Source organism: Coptis chinensis, chromosome 6, assembly GCF_015680905.1.
Source record: "Coptis chinensis isolate HL-2020 chromosome 6, ASM1568090v1, whole genome shotgun sequence".
NCBI classification, from domain to species: Eukaryota; Viridiplantae; Streptophyta; class Magnoliopsida; order Ranunculales; family Ranunculaceae; genus Coptis; species Coptis chinensis.
In genome coordinates this window covers 53,883,696-53,900,187 of record NC_141461.1, presented here as the reverse complement: position 1 = coordinate 53,900,187, position 16,492 = coordinate 53,883,696, and the positions used below count along the sequence as shown (strand labels likewise).

The 16,492-nt window shown below is 36.3% G+C and overlaps 1 pseudogene across 1 annotated transcript; it reads right to left on the bottom strand.

The window, feature by feature from the left end:
• Nucleotides 1-3,313: 3,313 nt before the first annotated feature.
• LOC147493616 (amino acid permease 2-like) lies at nucleotides 3,314-5,397 on the bottom strand (annotated as a pseudogene). Its single transcript, XR_015200211.1, has 5 exons — nucleotides 5,161-5,397; nucleotides 4,991-5,084; nucleotides 4,403-4,766; nucleotides 3,998-4,239; nucleotides 3,314-3,868 (listed from the first exon to the last, which is right to left on the bottom strand). The product of XR_015200211.1 is annotated as an amino acid permease 2-like (transcript).
• Nucleotides 5,398-16,492: the final 11,095 nt, after the last annotated feature.

The following is a 16,492-nucleotide window of genomic DNA, read 5'->3' as shown; positions in this document are numbered from 1 at the left end:
TACACCCAAAAAGAAGGAATAGACTATGAGGACACCTTCTCACCAAGAGTGAGATTTGCCTCCATACGTCTCCTCTTGTCAATGGTTGCCCATTTTTAGATTTAGAGCTTTACCGGATGGATGTCAAAACCGCTTTTCTCAATGGAGAATTACAAGAGGAAATCTATATGGATCAACCCACTCGGTTTTTCAATCAAGGGTCGGGAACACAAAGTGTGTAAACCTAAACGTGATCCATATATGGTTTAAAAACAGGCCTCTAGACATGGAATCTGAGATTCCATGAAGCAATGCTTCAAGACAAATTCGAAATGGTAAATGAGGACCATTGCATATATGTCAAGACATCTAAAAATGGTTTTGTGATTCTATCTCTATATGTGGATGACATTTTGTTAGCAGGTAACAATAAGGCATTGATAAATTCCACTAAGGAGTGGTTGTCATTAAACTTCGAAATGAAGGACATGGGTGAAGCAAGTTATGTCTTAGGAGTTAAAATAACTCGTGATCGGCCCAAACGCTTGTTATCTTTGTCTCAGGAGACATATATCAAGAAGGTTTTGGAAAGATTCAACATGACTGATTGTAAGCAAGTGGATCTCCCAGTAAGTCTAGGAGAGTCTTTGAGTTCTAAAATGTCTCCCAAGAATCCCCATCAAAACTCAGGCTATGAAAAATGTACCATACTCAAGCGCAGTCGGAAGCCTTATGTATGCAATGTTGTGTACAAGGCCAGACATCTGCTATGCAGTTGGGTTAGTATCAAGGTTCCAAACAAATCCCGGGTCGCATTAATTGGAAGGTTTGTCAAGAAGATAATGAGGTATCTAAAAGGCACCGTGGACTACTCACTTGTCTACCAAGGGAAAGATCTTAAGTCGATTGGGTACTCGATGCCGAATCGGGTTGGAGACCTTGGTGAGAGGAAGTCAACTTCGGGATATACCTACATAATGAATGGAGGTGCTATATCCCGAGCAAAGAAGAAGCAAACTTCCATAGCACTTTCAACTATGGAAGCCGAAAGTATATTGCATGTTGCTTTCGCCACACGAGAGGTCGTGGTGGCTCGACGATTCATCAAACACTTGTCGGTGTTCTCAAGAGTTCCGAACCGGTTCACATCCGATCGACAAAGATGGTCGCTTGCATATGCTAAAGATCCAAAGTACCATGGAAGAACCAAGCATATAGAGTTAAAATACCACCACGCACGACAAATGATATCGAAAAAGAAAGTGGTTCTACAACATATATCCACTGATCAGATGGTTGCGGATCCACTGACCAAACCTATTCCAAAGGAACTCTTCCTTGCACATGTAAAAATGCTTGGGTTAAAGAGGATGTGATTATGTTAAGAACACTTTGATGGTTTAATGAATAAAAGTGCATTCTTTCCAGATCGATTGCATTCTCATTATATTGTTTATCATCTCATATGTATGTCAGTAGGGTTGACTGGTTCACTCACATGAACAGTCACTTCCACTTTAAACAGTGGGAGTTTAGCTTGACAAGTCACTAAACCTTATAGGAAGGGTGGACCTAGTGCCGAGTCATGCCCCTTCTTATAATTGGATAAGAAAAACAGCTTCATAGGGAAGATTCTCGTCTAAACCTACAAACGGTTGTTGCCAAGTGGGAGCATAGTATCCTTGGAATTGTCATTAGGGATGACAACACTTGCATGGTATGAGTGGACATACAGATATCTATTGTTGAGTAAACAAATTAGATACTCTTGCCATGACATGTTTTCACACAACATGTGTATAAATGACCACCTGAGAGCAAGAAAAGAAATATCCCTAAAATTCTTGCTATGTGAGCTCTATTGATATATTTTTGTTTAAAACATATCGAATGGTACCCTCCTTGAACTTTTGACCTTGTCAAGAAAATAAGAGGACTACTCGTAACTTTGGTTTGCTCCCCACAAGCTCTTACTAAAAGGTTGGATGCATCTTGGGAAGTTGGTAGAACTCGGCGACAATGACTATGCGTGCAAAGGGTAAAAGAACTGAAGGTTTATCACACAATCATTTGGGATTCTACGCCGTGACAATTGATGATAATTGTGAATCATGTGATACGTTTTTGACTTTATGGTGTGGACTCATAGGGATGAGTGCTATTTGTCAAAGTGATGAAACAAACAGATCTTGGGGTATACACACACTCTCCGGATATTAGGTTTTGGATTCATCTTCTTTAAGATCACTTTCATGGTAGATCATCGTCGTGCTTTTCATTGCGACTTGCTACTTCACAGATATCATGACGTGTGCTGGGTCACACACGAACCATTTTTCGCGGTGAGACACACAAATGGCTAAGCATTCTACTTAAATGCTTCTCTTAGAAACCTTCTTCGCCCGTTGGGCGAGTGGGAGATGTTGGAAATAAGGTTGGATAGATTTCACCAAGATAAGGATAAACCATCGAGTATAGGACTCTATCCTATCGATATTAGATGAGTATAGGACTCTATCCTATCGATATTAGATGAGTATAGGATTCTATCCTATCGATATTAGATGAGTATATGACTCTATCCTATCGATATTAGATGAGTATAGGATTCTATCCTATCAGATATTAGATGAGTATATAACTCTATCCTATCCGATATTAGATGAGTATAGGACTCTATCCTATCGATATTAGATGAGTATATAACTCTATCCTATCGATATTAGATGAGTATAGGACTCTATCCTATCCAATATTGAGGAGGTGGGAACCTCTATAAATAGACCCCCACCTCTCACATATGAATCATCGAACAACAAGAAAAGCTCTCTCTCCTTTAATGGCAGCCTCCAACATTTTCTAAAGTAGAAGCCAGTAATTTGTGGAGATTCCATAGGTGGTATCCTCCCTAGCCATTGTCAGTTCTTGGTTCTTGGTTCATGAAAAAAAGGTTGCTTCCCGTTCGTGGTTGGAACTTGACTCAAGCAAAGTTAAGAAGAAGAAGATCTTGAGTGTGTCAAGAACATCTTCTCCTGTAGATCAAAGCTTGGAACTTCAAATTGAAAGCTGTGACCAAGGTACGATCTTCTGTTTCCGCTGCGCTATTTTATGCATGTGGTATAACGTAATTGTATATATCATAGGAATCATGCATGAGATATCGATAAAATCCTACACATTCCATTTTCGAGGTTGCTTGTTTCAGATTTTAAAGTTTTAGATACTATTCTGCAGTTTGCTTTGAATAAACAGGAGAAAGATACTCCCTCTGTTCATTCTATTTGAGGAGCTGAAACAGTCAAGGCTGCTCTCCTATTTGATCAAAGGAAATATGAAAAAAAAAAATGCCTGACAGGTTGCATTGAGTTCTTTAAATGAACAAAAGAAGAAAAATTGTAAATTACACTTTCATGGACATCAATACAATTCTTCAAGTAGTTCCTATAATCGACATCGATCTGTTAAGCAACTAAGATTCAATATGAAATGGTTTTGCCTGTCTAAGTCCGTCTATGAACGGTCCATTGCAAAAAAACCGACCGCCAAACAAATCGGGGCACAATCCATGTAAGAGAAACCATTTAGGAGTTCCCGGTTCTATTTTCCTCTGAGACAAATACATGTTTACTGGTAAATACACCGTCAATGGCCAGAATGATGTTGCACCAAGCAACCGCATGATAGCATTGAAGAAGGGTAACAACATTGAAACTATTGTCGTAAAAATAATGAAGATTGATCTTGAGATCGTTTTGGCTGGCATGAAGATTAAGAATCTTGCTTTTGTGAAGGGCACTCTTATTGTGCAAACGCTTTGAAAGAATGTGGTATCCGGCCATGTGGAGATAATCTTATTCTCTATAGTGGCAAAAATTGGGTGCGCAAAAACCTGCAGAGAAGGACATGGGATTTACAATGTAAGTTCAGCCTATGAGGCCAAGCATATCAAGTATCTTACAATAACACAGCATTTAATTAAAAGTTCTTTAAACATCACCGAACCAAATACTATGCTAACCTGGTAGGCTCCAACAAGATGGACAACGATTAAAATGTTGGCTACATCCACCAACCAAAATGGTTCATAAAATTCAGCAAGGATATTTCCTGGTACACTGTCACCAAAAGCTGCATATCTTGTGCAACCAATGGCTATGTAGAAAATGGTTGTTATACCAATCCCGTACAAGCTTGCCTTTTTCATTGTTACATTCTCTGAAGGAGGTGATCTCAAGGTATCCTATTTGCAACCAGTTTTATCTTAAATAAGGTTGCAAAATCAAAATGCAGCAATAAGACTCAAATTCTAATGAACAAATGTAATTGGAATACACACAAGAAACTTTAATTTCTATAATTTGTGAAAAGGACGAAGGTTCAAGAAATACGAACGTTCTTACTTTAGAAAATAACATATACGTACTTAATTTGATTTCAATCAAGACCTCAGCATAAGTAAATGTGAAAGCAATATTCCCTAGAGCTTGAAATGTAGACCAAGTCTTAGAAGCTGAGGAAAGAGTAGCATCCTCTCTAGACATGATTCCCATCAGAGACCCTGGAATGTCACCATGAGATATCCATTTTGCCATACATAAGCAAAAGCTAATAATATAATAACCAAATGACATCACCGTAGCCACGACTGAAAGCCATGTAATCTTTTCCAAGTTTGGAAACTACGATAATAAAATATTGATTGCCCCAAACATGACCATTAATGAATTCCCTGAAGCTCTACACCTCGTGGTCTCATGCTTGTGGAAATAATATGATGTGCTATTGCCCTATTTTCAAAAAATAAATGAGGACATAAATATTAGGCTTTTGGTTGTTTACATGTGTCGTTTTCAGTTTATCTATGTATCTTGTCCTTAAAGTGTGCTGCATTTGAATTGAATACTATCATGTTAAGCATAAAATGTGTGTTGCATTTGATGTTCATCCGGATGTTTCTTTGAGTCATTCTTGCAGTAACAAATCAACGATCTAGCTATTGTAATTCACGTACCTTATGCTGGTAGCAAAAGTAATCGTGTAGCTGACCATAGCTCCCCACAAATTTGCGTGTTGCGCTATGAAGCACGCAATTATATTCTTAGGACCTGCAATAGCATGAATTTAGTAATTATTATTAGAAAATTATATAAAGAAGAGATGAAAAGAAATCGAAGAAAGAACCTGTTAAAGGAGACTAGGAGAGAGAGTGAGGGTTTTCAATTATTTTCCTATTTAGCAAGTTTGTTGGAGGATGCGAGATGGAGAATCACACATGTTAGATTCGTTGTTTGATTTTGTGTGAGAGGTGTTGAATTTGGAGGTGTTGGTTTGCATTTGGAGCAAATTGGGGAGAGAGAAAACCCTTCGTAAGATTATCGATTTTGATATTGAGGTGTTTTGATTTTCAGAACTCTAAAAATATCCAAGGGCTGAGAATAGACTATATCGAAACAGATCTGTGGATTGGATCGACTGTTCCTAGAATGTGGCTACAGTGACTGGACCACACAACACACTAAATCTAACGGTTTTGAAACGAAGCCAGTTGGAAAATTGGGACAAGCCAAATATGGCTTTAATCCAAACCAATCGGTGTAACTTTCCGAAACACAAGAAGATATGCACTCTCTGTCCTCTCCATATTTTCAGAATACAGTCGTGCATGTTTCTCTCTCTTCCTCTTCAAATTGCCTATTTCTACTTCTCAAAAATCAGCGACAAAGAATACAATTCTAAGAGATCGAACAAGAAACCTCATTTCGATTACTTCCAAATTAGACAAAGAACCATAACCAAATAATTACATAGGTTTCAATTACTTCCAAATTCCTTTTCGAGTGCACGTAGTTAGTGTACTGAGCTTTAATTTCTTATGTGGTTTCTTCCTTTGTTATACGGAAGAACACAGTTTCTGAAATTGGATTATGATTGGCTTGTGTGACGAAATGCAGAAGAAGTACACGAGGTTAAAGGGGACTGGTTCCTTTGCAACGAGAATTTCTTTAGTTTGTCAAAGAACAAGGTTGAATTGTTAAGAGTATTGATGTGCATCAGGCTTTGATTCTGATTGTTGGTCGGGGTTCTCCTTTCGACCTCCACCACGACACCCATTTTCAATCATTTAACTATTGTTAGCTTCATTATTGTTGTTGTAGTGCTATTACGTGTATTAAGATCCTCTGTAAGTTGTTATATCCTTAATATCACTTCAGATGTTAAGTGTAGAAATTCGCCCAATTTCATTGTTTGGCACACATTCTTTTACCATACACACAAGCCAGAATATAATAATGACAGGGGAACACTCCGTTTTGTTCAACTTATGTTTTGGGCAACAACTTCACGACCATGTGGAGTAGATTAGCCTAGGCAATGATAAATTTGTGGTACTTTCATTGCAATTTGTATTCTATTTAATGCTAGCACCTTGTGTGTTGCAAGAAGGAAAGTCACATAGAATGCTCATGCGTACAAATAACTAAATCAATATAGCATACTCCAAATCTCACTCCACCACCGTTGTTATTCGAAATCCACTCTTACTACATGCAAATTCCAGGAAACATATTTAAAGTTCCTAGATACTAATCTTATTAATGCAAGTCTGCCACCCTTGTAAATAGCCTTAAGATAGCCTTCAAAATCACTCTGTAGTAGCTCCAGGATATCTAAGTGTGTTCCAACTCATTGCTCCTCTTCACATTCGAGGTATTTGCAGAAAATAAAGAAAGTTATATTATATTATATTTGTAATTATCAAAATAAAAAGGAGATTAATATATTCATACTAAATTTTAATGTACCTGAGGGATTCGACTTTGCTCTTTTTGAAGTTGGATTTTGAGGGCAATTGCGGCTGTCATGGTCAGCAAAAGTATTGCAAGAACAACACTTTCTTTTGATTTTGTTTGCTGCTACTTCAATAGGATGCAAATGTCGACGATGTTTCCCTGTTCGCACATCTTCAGTTTTTTTTCCTGCTACCTTTCATTTGCGAAACATTCGAATCTAAAAGTATTACAGGCTGTTGAACTGGACTAGGATCCTCCCTTGAAGCACGTGGAACATATGATTCTTCTAGAACATCTTCATCAGCAACTTTATCGGGCATAATTTCTAATATTTGTTTACCAAGTTCTCTTAGACCATCCAAAAACAATTTATAGCTTGCTGGAGTTTGAGACGCAATACACGCCAATTTAGTTGCTTCTTGACACAAATAACTGAGGTTCATGACATCAACTTGTTCTTGACAAAGAGACCCTTCCTTCCCACCTCTCCAAAATATGTTAGCCCCTTTCAACCATCTTTTATTAATGAAACTTTCAGGGATTTCGTAGAGATCAAGTTTTGATAATATCTTAAATATGTGGGCACATGGTATTCCAACAAACTCGTAATGATTACATTCACAAATACCTTCACAGGTATGCGGATTCCATTGCACAGTCCAATGCCCACTCTCACCATCAGCCTTGCTTTTAATGAACTTCACGTTACATGTAAGCAATGGTTTAGTATAGTAACAATAATGTTGGCTTTGTACAACTCGGAATTAAGAAATTGAGTCCTAATAAACTTTTCAAACATCCTTCGTGTATATATCTTCGCTGCATGTTTCAGAATATAATTTCTCCCGGTGACAATATGGTTCTTTTGTTCTGACTCATAATCTTCAGTTCTCTCCTTTACTTCCATAGTCTTCAAAGCTTGTTCAAATTTTTGAACAAATTCCCTTAAATTAGTGGTGCCTTTGATATGATTTTTGCAAAAACCCGTTTATCCCCTCACTACAACCAATAGTATTCATACTAGCAAAGAAAGTAGTTTGATTGTACACAAGAACCCATGCCTCACGATCTTCAAATATTCCAATGAGCCAAGAATTTTCATTTAATTCGTATTTAGTCATCAGTGTGTTCCATTTTCTCTCGAAATCTTCAATCCTGAATGTCCATCTTAGGCATTTCTTAATATCTCTTTTAAAATTTGAGCCTTTGTGGTACAAATGTCCCAACTTCTCACCGATTTTTTTTTTAATATGCCAATATCATAGCCTGTGACGTATGTCACACCGCGAATTTTGACAGAATTCGAAAAAACAATATTCGTTTCCGACTCTTCGATTTTCGAGGTGTGATGCACTCCCCACTTCCAAAAACCTATTATCTATTTAATTACGCGGATAATTAAAAACCAATAAAATTTTAAGATAAACAAAAGTCCTTTTCATTTCCAAAAACTCCCAAATATGATTAAATTACAAATCTCTTTTCAACCCTCTTTAATTATAATTACAAATGAAAATACAAAATAACATTTGTCTCAACTAAAATCTATTACACCTTAAGGGAAAACAAAATATATCATGAATGTGACGCTAATGCAAACCACAAGCAGCAACCAACCTTCTTCAACATGAAACCTGTCAAGACTTATCAACTATGTTCATTTAATGAACACACCCGATAAGCAAACATGCAAATCAGGTCAGCATTATAAACAATGCTGGTGTGAGTAGCCCAAAAATATAAATTATACTAATACATATATATACCCAATAAATAAGGCAGTTAGTTCCTCCACCGAGGCGCCTTAACATCCAACGAATAATACAACATTCTTAATTACAATAATTAAGGCATGTAGTTCCTCCACTGAGGCGCTTTAACTTCTCACCAACCACACAACAAACCATACGCATAATAAATAAGACATGTAGTTCCTCCATTGAGGCGCCTTAGCTTCCCAACAAAAATACTAAGGCATTTAGTTCCTCCACCGAGGCGCCTTAGGTTATAACTAAACTAATAACCAGCCAAGCATATTTTATACTTACCGCATTTCATGCTCAATTACAGAGTGGGTCGTCTCTGCACAAGTAATTAGTTTGACCCACCCTTCTGCAAAACTATATACAATCATATCTTTAAAGATATATCATTAACCAACACATTACCATAATTATATTATTTAAGGTTTTCTTTGCGTGTCCCTAAAATCACATCGTATCTATGTCTTACCTAGTTTCCCTGGCTACCACAATCGCTACCCAACGCCGAACATGTACATCCACATGCCTCCCCTCACATAATGAACCACTCCCTGCGTACCTACCCTAAGCAGGATATCACATACCAGGTAACCCTCACACGACTGTCATTATGTGAGTACTGCCACTATTCGGCATAAAATATCGCGCATCTCGTTCTAATTTTGCGAACGGAATAATCAAGCCACTATTCAGCTACGCCAGAAGGGCCATTCAGATTTATTGAAATGCCAGAAGGGCCAATCAAATTACTTACGCCCGAAGGGCCATTCAGATTCACTAAAACGCTAGAAGGGCCAATCATATCACATACGCCCATCACTAAGGCCAAATCACATGAGTTGTGGTAGCTAGATTCTAGGATTTTCGTTACGTAATTTTATTCAGGTGTCATACATTCCTGTCTCATAATAATTCTTGTTCTATCTCATGTCAATATACTTAATTGTACTGAAGCTCAACGTTTCTCGTTATAATACAATCCACATTATCACGTGCCAATACTATTCATTGCATGATATCCAAATATCTCTATATCAAACCTCGAAACTTATTATTTCACGTGCCAATCATATATTGCACTACACCATACGGAATATCTCAAGCATTCATACATACTACAATTTATTTAAGTAGCAACTCATAATATTAATCAATCATGTAATGCATTCGTTCAATATATTTATGTGAACCCAATTCACCATTAGAGACACGCATTATTTCCATTTGTGCACAATATAAATAGTATATAAATAATCAAAATATATGTCCATTCTACCAATGTCAAAATGAAACGACTTTAAAAAGAAAGAACAACTCAAGTCCAAATATCACGCATAATTATTCAAGTCCAAATCACAAGTCAAGTCAAACTGGTCAACCGTCAAAAGTCCACAGTCAAAGCCCAAAAATCTAAATATTTAAAGACCCCATTGGATCTATTTTAAGTTATATGAACCGGCCCCAAAACAAACTTGAAATTGGCCCAAAGAAAGCTAATTGGGTTCGACCCAAGCTAACAAAAATGAAACTTAAACTGGCCCAAAACTTTAATATTAATCCGGCCCAACCACTAACTAGTGTTTAGGCCCAAAATGGAAATCAGAACCAGCCTAACCAAAACATAATTAGAACTGGCCCCAACAAGAAATAGAATCGGCCCAACATAAAAATAGAGTTTTGGCCCAACCAAACAAAGGTTTAGGCCCAAGCCCCAAGCCCAAACACAGAAACAGTGTCATCTTCTCCCTCCAGCAACTTCTTCCACCACCATTTCCAATCGCCACCCCTCTAAACATACTCGAAAATGATCAGGGGAAAAACCCCAACTACTTTAACAAAAGCGAAATCCCCAACTCATTAAATCAATACCCTTCATCAAATCTAGATCTGGATTCGCACTGCCATTAACGCCGTATTCAAAGCTTCCATCCGCCCTACGGTCAAGCACCCAATCATCCCCACTACCACCAAACATCATCCAACCAACACACAACATATTAAACATAATTAAAAATTCAAGCAGTGAATATGATCCGACATCAAAACCATATTCCTCCCCCATTGATGTTTTCAATAATATCCGCTTGGTGCTCTAGGTGGTGCTCTTGGCTGCACAAACCAAGACAGAGCGCGGAGTGAGGCTTTTCTGGAATTACGGAATCAGTAGCCTCTCATTGCTGTCAATGACTCGTGACAAAGGAAGGTTCGAGAGAGAGCCATCGAACATCATGGTATTTAAGGAACTTCATTTTCCAGTATACAGGGACGATTTCTACGGGGCTGACGCCATTAACGACTTCTTCGAGGCTTCCAGCAGCCACCCTATCCAACCGACTAACAACCAATATCAAACATGTAACCCCCGACGTCAACCAACAAATAACACAATAACACAGTTCAAATAAAATAGCCACACCACCACAATATTACAGTTCGACAGTTCCATTTCAATATCCGAGTTTCACGACAGTTCAACAAATTTTAACAACGACAGTTTAACAAGTTCTAACAACGACAGGACGAATAATAATGACAGAAGAATGAGCGGAAACTTTGAACAGTAAAGTTATACGTGAAATAGAAAAACTAATCTACTCACCTTAATCAAAAGCTCAACGAATCCATCATAGTCCGAATCATTTCGCTCCAATTCTTTAGCAATCAAGCTTTTATCTCCGCCTCCATTTTTATTTTTATTTTTTTTTTTCTAAAACCATATTCTCTAGAAAAAAATATGAATATATACTTGGGTTTGAAACCTAAGCCCAACACAGACTCGGGCCAGAAATCAGGCCCACGTATCCCAAATCCAATTCAGCGAATTTTAAATAAATAAATAAATTAATAAATAAATAAATAAATACGTATTTTAAATACGGGCGTTACAACGCATGTTAGGGAACACTTTAGGTACAACATCTCTCATGGCTAGGTCTGAGTCAGTAATAATAGAAATTGGAGCCTTTCCCGCCATTGCTTCTTTCCAAGTCGAAAATAGCCATATGAAACTCTCCTCTCTCTCTCGTCTTGTAGTAACCCACATCCAAACTGGATAGTTTGAAAGTGATGATTCACACCGGTGAATGGTGCAAACGGCAGCTTATACTTGTTAGTCTTGTATGTAGTATCAAATGACACTACTTTTCCAAACTGTTCATACGACATGCGAGACTTAGCATCAACCCAAAAGAAATTAACTGCTCTTCCTTCTCCGTCATACTGAATAGCATAGAAAAACTGTGGATTCTCAATTTTTCTTCTTTGGAAGTGGTTAAAGACCCACTGAGCATCCACAACATCAAGTTTTTGCCTTATGTCACGAAGATGATTCCAACAATTACGATCTTTGAAACCAATGACATCACCTCCAAAGACCATTGTAACTTTGTTTATTTGTATATTTGCCATCTGAAAAAGTTCCACCATGCCTTTCGCTGCATCAGACATCATTCGGTTTGGCTTAAGAAATATCTATTTAGACGGCGAGACAAATGTGTGATTGTGTTCATCACAAAACCGTCAAACCTCCCATTTCAATGTGGTTCACCTAAGCTTAACGTACATATGCGCTTTGCATTCCCCTCTTTGTGTTGATGTATTCAAACGTGGTCTCTCCACATTTTCATTTAACTTCTTCTTGTGAGAACCAAAATGCGAGCATTCAAGACAAACATTTGTTACCTTGTCACAATGCCACCAAGATTTGTTAGAAGATCTTGTAATAGTTGAGAATCCTTTGTTTACACCATATCGTTCATAGTATTTTTTTTGCTTCTTCAAAAGATTCAAAAGGCATCCCTACATAGGGTGTTTTTATGGTATTGTCTAAATCCTTTGTAGGAGATCCAATTGTGTTCTTTTCCACTTGGACAGAAGATGTTTCACACTCTGCGACTCCACTGAAGTTGACCGGAAGCTCACATTCTTGGTCATGAGACTCTTCCATTTTCCGTACGTAGCACCTAAAAAAAATAAAAACGATAAAAAAAAAATTAATACAAAGAAATAAAAAAAACTGATTTCTTTGATGGTATATATATCAAAGTTATAAATCTATGTTCCACCAACCATTTTAAGATTTATTTCGCAACACATATCAATGAACGTATCAAAGACCTCTGTTCTTATATTATTGTGAAAGAACCTTTTGTAATAATGTATCAAAGATATCCATATGCTCATAACAAAAAAAAGTAGAAAACACATAACAAAAATAATTACGAACCACATACAAAACAAATTCCAAAAGCCCCAAACTAAACAATACGTTCTAGCTAGAGAACATCATACGTCAACAAGAGCATACCGAATGGTCGTTAGTTGCTGGTTTGTAGCTAGTTCACTTAAATCTTTCGCTCGTCGAAACGTCGTACACCTAGCAGGAAGAAAAAGATATAATAGGAAGAAAAGGCGGACGAAAATTTGATTTGTAACGTTTGTCTTTTTTTTTTGGTTTAGTGGTGGCCAGTGAAGAGAATAGAGAAAACAAGCGAGATGGAAGTAGGAGGTTCCGGTTCTTTGTCTAAGTCGTCTAAGTCCTCTGCTAGCTAGGTCGAAATCCCTTGCTAGATTTGGTAGAGATACAAATTTGAAAGATGAGAAAAAAAAAATAGGCAATTTGGAGAGGAGGAGAGAGAGACATGCATGACTGTATTTGGAAAATATGGAGAGAGAGAGAGAGTGTGTATCTTCTTGTGTTTCGGAAAGTTACACCTGCTTGGCTTAAGCCATATTTGGTTTGTCCCATTTTTCCAACTGGCTTCGTTTCAAAACCGTTGGATTTAGTGTGTTGTGTAGCCCAGATCTATTGTAAAATCTATGGTACAAAAACTATGGTAAACCAAACCTGCTCGATATATATATATATATATATATTACCTTCTTTTTCTTGGGGTGATAAGTTTGAAAATAGTGTTAGGTTGTTGTTTGTGGAAAATAATAAAAAACCGGATCAGAATTTGAAAACACATCCAATTCCAATTCCAACTATTTTTTTAGAATTTCATATATGGTAACACAAATATCTTTTGCCAGGAAAAATATCGGATAATATTTTAGAAAAATCTAATTTTCAAAAAAAAATTGGCACCACATATCTAGGGGTGTCAACGGTCCGATTCTTAGTGTTAAATTTTAAGAACCAAAAACCACTTAATTTTACGGTTTCGATTATGGTTCCTGTTATTCATGGTTCTTAAAATTTTGGAACCATACCCATAACCTTCAGTTCCTAGCGGGTATTTTCGGTTCCGATTCTTCATTTCGGTTCTTAAGAGATTCATTATTTACACACAATTTTTAATGGTCTTAATAAAAAAAATGTACTAAAAATACAAAAATACCGCACGAACGAGTCGCTTTTTAAATATTGATATAAGTAATGATGTCATTCAATAATAAGTTAAATAAAACCATATATTTCAGGTTGTAAACTATATTTTTATATTATGTCAATTTTTTTTATGTTAAAAGTACAATAACGTTCGGTTCCGGTCCGGTTCTGATTCTGGTCCAGTTTTTTGTTTAAAAAACCATTCAGTTCCGGTTCTATATGGTCCAGTTTTTTAGTACCCATTTTTAAATACCTACAATGGGTTTAATCTCCCTGGTACTTAAATGGTTGCACAAAAACCCCCTGTAAGCGAACAAATGCATAAAACCTTCCTATTATTTAAAACATAACATCAAAGCCAAAACATACCAAAATACCCCTGTGAAAACCGGGTTGACGTCATCAATCTTTACTTATAATTTCGGCTTAAGGACAAACCGGGCTGACGTCATCCTATGTAAAATTGTATTTACATATGACAATATAAAATTACACAATCTTCTTAACCTATTTAAATTTAAATTTATATTATGTCTGGTGTCGTCGGAAAATTTTTAATCCCAAAAGTTATTATGTAAATTTAAGTTTTCATAGCTCCAATGATTATATAAATATAGTTTTACATATATATATGACTATGTAAAAATACATTTACATATATTCTGTCAGGTGTCGGAAAATTTTCAATCCTAAAAGTTACTATATAAATTTAAGTTTTTATAACTCCAATGACTATGCAAATATAGTTTTACATACATATATTACTATGTAAAAATACATTTACATATAGTCGGGAAATTTTCAATCCCAAAAGGGTAAAAAAGGAAATAAGATAAAATGCGAAATAAAAACAGACCAGATTTTATTTCTTTTTTGGAAAACAGGGAGGTTATTTAACGAGACCTAAATAATAGGGAGGTTATGTAATATGGGTCGATGGGAGGGAGTTTATATACTCAGTTAGAACAAAGGGGCTGAGCCTCATTTCTAATCAGTTTTCTAGCTTTACCCCCCTCCCCCCAAGATCACACCACATCCAAGTCAACTGTTATCTTTTTGGTCAATATATGTAAAAAGACTTCATTGCCCTTTGCCCTTTTAATAGTTTTCTAGCTTTACCCCCCAGAATTTAGGCCAATTAGTTTTATCCCCCGGTTCTTTTCATAGAGGTTTATCCCCCCAGAACTTAGGCCAATTAGCTTTACCCCCTTAGTTTTTTCATCTAGATGTTTACCCCCCAAGACCACAACACATCCAAGTCAACTGAGTTTGACCGTGATGTTTTTTGTTAAGACAAATTAAAAGACTATAATGCCCTTTTCTAGGTATAATTACATAAATACCCTATGACTTTGGCAAATACAAAATTGGAATTCAAATCATCTAGGACACATGCCATGATCTTGTGAACTTTATCCGACAGTCATACACCATCACTGTAGCATTATCTTCTCCAAGCCATACACCACTACCACATAAAAAGACTTGATTGCCCTTTTACGGTTGGTTTTTTTCTAGCATACATGTAGCTTTTAACAACCGTGAGGTTAATTATGTAATTTCATAATGTTAAGGGTGTGGATATCATTTGATAAGGATTGGTGGTAGCCGTCGGATAGAGTTCACAATAAGGGGTGCAAGTGGATATCCAAATATTCGAATCTTATTCGAATTCGTATTCGAAAAATCGGATATTATTCGAAAATTTTAGATATTGGATTCGGATAATTTTTTTATGTCCGAACTGGTTTCGAATACGGATTCGAGATATTGCCATATCCGCATCCGAAAATATCCGATTCGATTTAAAAAATTAATAGTTATTATATATTATTTATTTATTATTGTATAAAATATTATATAAAATCATAAACTAATAATATAAAACTATAATAACAAAATAATAATAATAAATAACAAATAAATATATTTATAATAGTTTTTATAGTGGTAAAATGAATTATTCAAATCAAATAAAATTTTAATTAATATTAATTTTCGGATCGGATATTATCCGATATCCGATTCGGATATATGAAATCGGATTCGGATAAATTTTTTAATATCCGTCGGATTCGGATTCAGATTCGGATATCGATATAAATTTTCGGATTTGGATTCGGATACAGCCATATCCGAATCCGAACCTATCCGTTTGCACCCCTAGTTCACAAGTTCATGATATGTGTCATAGATGATTTGAATTCCAATTTTGTATTTGCCAAAGTCACAGGGTATTTATATAATTATACCTAGAAAAGGGCATTAGAGTCTTTTCATTTGTCTTGAGCAAAAACATCACGGTTAAACTCAGTTGACTTAGATGTGTTGTGGTATGGGGGGAGTAAACCTCTAGATGAAAGAACTAGGAGGGTAAAACTAATTGGCCTAAGTTTTGGAGGATAAAGCTAGAAAACTATTAAAAAGATAAAGGGCAATGATGTCTTTTTACATTTATTGACCAAAAAGATAACAGTTGACTTGGATGTGGTATGATATTGAGAATAAACCTCTAGACGAAATAATTGGGGGTAAAACTAATTAGCCTAAGTTTTGAAGATAAAACTAGAAAACTGTTAAATAATTCCTAAAAATAGGAACCAGAACCATAATTTTTTCTCCGTTCC